The 6,226-nt window shown below is 40.1% G+C and overlaps 1 protein-coding gene across 1 annotated transcript in view; it reads right to left on the bottom strand.

Annotated features, from left to right (window-relative positions):
* Positions 1 to 6,226, bottom strand: part of TANC1 (tetratricopeptide repeat, ankyrin repeat and coiled-coil containing 1) — a 176,040-nt gene that overhangs the window by 77,913 nt on the left and 91,901 nt on the right. The gene's annotated exons all lie outside the window — the stretch shown is intronic.

Below are 6,226 nucleotides of genomic sequence, written 5' to 3'. Positions count from 1 at the left end.
AGGAAAAGAGAAACTCCAAGGGCAAAGGGTGAAATACTTGACCTGAATCAGAAGAACCCAGTGTTATTATCTGAAAGCTATTCTTAGTTCCATGTCATGTGAAAAACGGGTACGTCAGACACCAAAAGCAGAAAAAGGCCTTCATCTTCCTCTTTAAGAGCAGTGTGGCCGATGCCCACAGAAGACTGAAATAAAGCAACACGCAAGAGAGGCATGCTGGCAAGGTGGGGGCAGGACCACTTTGGTGGAAACTTGCTCTGCAGAACCCTAACCCTAACCGTAACCGTAACCGTAACCCTAACCCATCCCTGCAGCAGTGACAGACATCCAGGATTCCAACTCAAGGGCTAATCACCAAAAGTCCAAGTCAGAAACAAAGATTTTTAAATCCCAGTGAAATGTGTCCCAAGAGGCAGGATCCAATAATACACCTTACTGTCCATCCAAATGTAGAAAAATCAGGCTGTGTTCTCAACACACTCCACAGTAAAGTTGGAATCACCTTTTACCTGGACGTCGCAGGGTATGCTCAGAAAATTTCCTTTCTTATCTGACCTCTCTAAGGCTGGTCGTCTTGTTTTTTGCACTTAAGAAATTTTTATCGTTAGATTTGATATAAATGCTGAGCTGTAGGTTAAGCTTGTGTACAAAAGCCTAAGGGTACGTACTTAATTATGGTTGACAACATGATGGTCACATTATTCTCACACCTCTCTTGCATTTTAAAATCAGCACCCATCAGGGAATGAAATAACGTAGAAAGCAAACTGCTTACTGAAGTTAGAACTTAAGAACAATATGCAACTTGTGACAGTCTCTCATCTTCATGTTTTGTTCATTCTGTTAAATTGTCTAGAGCTGTACATTCATGAACGAATTTTCCCTAGATGTGGAAATCTCCAGATAAGAGATAATAGGTCTTAGAAAAATACAATAAAGGAAGAACAAAATAGCAACACTACCTTTGAGTTGTAATATCGGCACCAAAGTTCAGTGCCTTTTTAGGAATCTTGAAAATCATAATAAGCAGAGCTGAGAGGACCACCCGTATTATCCTCACTCGCATGAAGGACAAGCACCGCACGCCCTGCTTACTCTCAAAGGCTTCCAATGCTCGGGGTGGGAAGAAGAGCCCTTCACCAACGTGGATGGTTTTTTCTAGTAGCTGCGCTAGAAAACCAGGGGTAAAATAACCCAGGCTTCATTGCCTGGGCTTAAGAGAGCCCTGGATCATTTGAGTCAAACTCATAACATGAAGGGGCAGTGGGCCTAAGCCAACAGGGTTAAGGGAGCCACCCCAGGGGCAGTCAGCCACACCCTCAGCCACTCTAGAGAGGCCCCTTCCCACCAGGCATCTCAACCACATTTTGATTCTCAAGGTACACAGGCATCTGGGTGAGGAAGGCAGGAACCAAACCAAATCGGCACAACCCAGGCACACCCAAGGGCTGAACCACTTCAGAACAGATCAGTCCCACCCTCCTTGCCCAAGGCTCAGGCAGGGCGGCTGCTTTATCTTAGGTGGCAGCTGGACCAGAGGAAAAAAACAGGATGCCTATGAAAAGAAGAAGTGGGTCAAGGGGCAGAACTCGGCAGTTTCTCTGCTCCACGCCCCCCCTTTCCTTTCGAAACAATCTCTATGTTGCTACCCAGTTGTGACTGTGCCCCAGAACGGTCTAGCTTCCAGTTCAACCTGGAACACTCTGGGGAAGGCGCCAGAAACTACTCCCAGTTGGCAGCTGCTGTGGAGGCAGGGAGAGCAGCTGCACAGGCTTGGCCGCCACAAAATTCACCCTGAAGACAAAGAGCCTATGGCTCACGTGGGGCTCGCTCCAAGACCCTGCACCCTGTGTCGGTCCTGCAGGGAACAGGGGTGCCCCTGGCCCAGTCACTGCTGCCTCCACACTCCATCTGCAGACACACAGCCCAGACTATCAAAGACAAGTAGTCACCTCCCCCTTACAAGCTGGGGAGCAGTGGCAATTCCAGGTTTACTGTCTGAATTGACAAGACACTCAAATGCATGATTAACTTGTTCTCAAAACTGTTCAACCTAGACTTTGCTTCTACCTAATTTCCAAAACCTACTGAGGATTATCTCAGTTTCTGCATTCATTAGGAAACTGATTATTTTTCTTCTGAAACCTTCCCAACTATCCCTTCAAATGGCTCTCTCTTCTACAATGTCATCCCAGTGACCTCCCGCCCCCCACCTCAGTCCCCTTCAGTCTGAATTCCTTAATCCACATCAAGCCATCTTGCCTTCTCTCACTGAACTTTTCATTCTGAAAGAAGGACACCGGGTAAAATGTGACAATGACATTTTGAAAGAGATGAGTTGCTTGGGAACTCACTCGGATGCACCTGACTATGAAATGGAAAAGCATTTCTACCTCCATAGTTGATCACCAAATCCTGAGATCTGAACAGCCAGAGAGGATTTTCTTAAAGCGAATTCTTACTTTAAAATGACCCTCCAAACCAAAATCCACTGGGATACTCTCAAGTTTCTTTTCATCTGTGCAGTTAATATTAAATGACTGATCAATAATGGCTGTAATGGACCCAATACCAGTGGGATTAAGGGATGAGAGGAAGACCTCATCTCTTAGCAATGCTTTACATCTCACAGATTTAAATACCCAAAGAATTTATAGTGGCTGTATTTGGAGTTGAGAGAATAATTGGCTTTACTCCTTAGGAATCCATTAGGCAAGTGGAGAGTGATATTACTCCCAATGCTTTCAAAGAATCCTCAAATATCATACCTCTGTGGAATATCATGTGGAGAAGGGCAAAGGGAATTTCCTGGATCACTTCCTGTCTGCCTGTTTTTAGCTAGTCACACCTGTTGGACCGTGTCTGGGGCAGGGACATTCAGGTGTGTAGTCCATGAACTGACTGGCTCCCCAGTTACCACCACTATAACTCCAAACCTATTAGCCATTCCCTCACCCACCCCCACAGTCTCAGAGAAAAGGTCTTTTCCACACTAAAGCTATTCTGGACCCTATACAGTGTGAACCTCTCTAATTTCCTCACCAGGGAAGTAGCCAAAACCTACTTCTTATATGTTGGTAAGGCTCAAAAAAAATGTGAGGAATACCTTAGAAACCAAACATCTTTGAGATAAGCTGCTATATCGAAGTTGGTCATTTGTCTTACCAATTTTAACACCAAGAGCCCCCTTTTTTTTACTAACATATAATTTTCAGGTTCCATGGACTCCTATCTTTATTTAATGTGCCTACATTTCTCTTACCTAAAAAACAATTCTGTTTATATTTTTTTATCTTAAATAACTATTTCTGAACTCACTATTCCCTCAGAAGAATAAATTCCCTCCTTTTGTCTGATTATCAAACTGTTCCAACTTGGCCCACACTTAGTGCATTCATGTCCCATCTTCTTAAAGCCAGACTGTTAGAACCGTGAGGATCCCTGGAGATGACCAAAGATCACCCCATCAAGAGAAGCCTCCTCTCCACTCCCATCCTCCTCAAATTCTACCAAACTCTGGGCATTACCGACAATGTCCAGCCACTCACTAGCTGCAGGACCTTCAATGTCAGCTTCCAAGACAGTATTTCTGAATCAAGTCTGATAAATGGGAATATGGTCTTGATTGATGTTAAATCCCTTCCTCTACTTCTACCTATCCATGACCTGCTCCTTGCCCAACATCTGGTCTTCCTTGCCCTTTACTTACCAGCATTTGCCTGTTCTTTCTAGCTGTTCCTTCTCCTAAGCCATCAACCATCCCCCCTCCTTGGGTCTCCCAAAACAGTATTTATAGAGGAGAATTCACCCATGAACCTGCACTGGTTCTGTTGGTTTCTAGACTGTAATTAAAAAATATAGTTAACATACAAGTTACTATTAAGCTTTTTATCTCATCCACCCCCTACTGAATTATCACCAAATCTTAACATTCTTTGTTCAAAATGTGTCCTGAATTAGACTTTTTCTCTTCATTCACCCTGCCTCTTATTTCTAAAGTCCTCAACTCAACTCCTCAAGTCTAGATAACCAAGCATTTTGTTGTCATTGCTCATTCTTAAAAATTGAGGACTCCAAAGAGTTTTGGCTTATGTGGATTATATATATTGATGTTTCACACATTAAAAATAAAAAAAACAATATAAAAAAACAATAATAATTTAAGCCCAGCCGGCATGGCTCAGTGGTTGAGTGTCAACCTGTGAACCAGGAGGTAAAGGTTCTATTCCCGGCCAGGGCACATGCCTGGCTTTTGGGCTTGATCCACAGTGGGGGGCGTGCAGGAAACAGCCTATCAATGATTCCCTCTCATCACTGATGTTTCTATCTCTCTGCCTCTCTCTGCCTCTCTGAAATCAATAAAAATATATTTAAAGAATGATAGTAATAATAATTTAAAAATGCATGCTAATGCATTTTAAGTTAATAAACATTACTACAACTTAAAAAAATAACTATTTTCCATTTTAAAAGTTAATTAATAAGGGTTTTATTTTACATTTGTGCAAATCTTTTTAATGTCTCATTTAATAAAGACAGCTGGATTTTAATGTCTGCTTCTACAATCAATCTACTATGATATATTCTTTTAGTTGAAATATGTGAATAATTGTGGCCTCAGACAGATATGTAGTTGGGAAAGGGAGAAAGCTTTTTAGTTAATTATACATATTCTTTGATATCTCATCAAAACTTGACAAGTAGCTATTTCTTAAAGGTTAGTTCCAATGTTGATTCGGAATCCATATCAATGAACTTTTTGTACTCTGTTACAGTAAAATCCAACAATCTGTTTTATGCTTCAAATGAATTTTTACCCATGCAAAATTTAGTAACATCATGCTTTGGGTCATTTCAAAAATACTGGTTTTGTAGATCTGGTTTTACAAATGTTGATGAAAACTACAAGCTATTGAAAAAAGAGATAGAAAAAAACATAAACAAATGGAAGAACATAACATGTTCTTTTATTACAGAATACCAAAAATACTACATTCATTAATATCATCACAGACCTCAATTAAAAAGTCATAGTAAACAAATTGAGAGACAAAAATCACATAATTATATCAATCAATGCAGAAAAGCATTTGACAAAATCCAACACCCTTTCTTGATAAAAACTCTCAGCAAAGTGAGAATAGAGGGATCATACCTCAGCATAATAAAAGCCTTATATGACAAACCTACAGCCAACATCATACTCAGTGGGCAAAAAATAAATTCATTGAATTCGGCAATGTAGCAGGATACAAAAATTAACACCCAGAAATCCATGGCTTTTTAAATATACCAATAATGAACTAACAGAAAGAGAAACTAAAAAAACAAACAAACAACAACAACAACAAAAAACCAATCGCGTTTACCATTGCACCAAAAAATTAAGATACCTAGGAATAAACTTAACTAAGGAGGTAAAAGACCTGTACTCTGAAAACTACAAGCTATTGAAAAAAGAGATAGAAAAAAACATAAACAAATGGAAGAACATACCATGTTCATGGATTGGTAGAATCAACATCATTAAAATGTCCATACTACCCAAAGCAATTTATAGATTCATTGCAATCCCCATTAAAATACCAGTGGCATATTTCACAGACCTAGAACAAACTCTCCAAAAATTCATCTGGAATAAAAAAAGACCCCAAATAGCCACAGCAATCTGAGAAAGAAGACCAAAGTTGGAGGATCACAATACCAGTTATCAAGCTATCTTACAAAGCCACGGTTCTCAAAACTGCCTGGTACTGGCACAAGAACAGATATATAGACCAATGGAACTGAACAGAGAACCCAGAAGTTGATACAAGCCATTATGCTCAATAAATATTTGACAAAGGAGTCAAGAGCATAAATAGAGTCAAGACAATCTCTTCAATAAATGGTACTGGGAAAATTGGTCAGATACATGCAAAAAAATGAAACTAGATCACCAGCTTACACCATACACAAAAATAAACTTAAAATGGTTAAAGGACTTAAATGTGAGACCAGAAACCATAAAAATTCTAGAAGAATCCAAAGGCAACAAAATCTCATACATATTGAAGCAATTTCTTCCCTGATACAGCTCCTAGGACACTTGAAACTAAAGAGAGAATGAACAAATGGGACTACATCAAAATAAAAAGCTTCTGCACAGCAAAAGAAACCATCAACAAAACCACGAGAAAACCCACTGTGTGGGAAAACATATTTGCCAATGTCATATCTGATAAGG

Source organism: Myotis davidii, unplaced genomic scaffold, assembly GCF_000327345.1.
Source record: "Myotis davidii unplaced genomic scaffold, ASM32734v1 scaffold59, whole genome shotgun sequence".
Classification (NCBI taxonomy): Eukaryota; Metazoa; Chordata; class Mammalia; order Chiroptera; family Vespertilionidae; genus Myotis; species Myotis davidii.
This window is presented reverse-complemented; position numbering and strand designations above follow the sequence as displayed.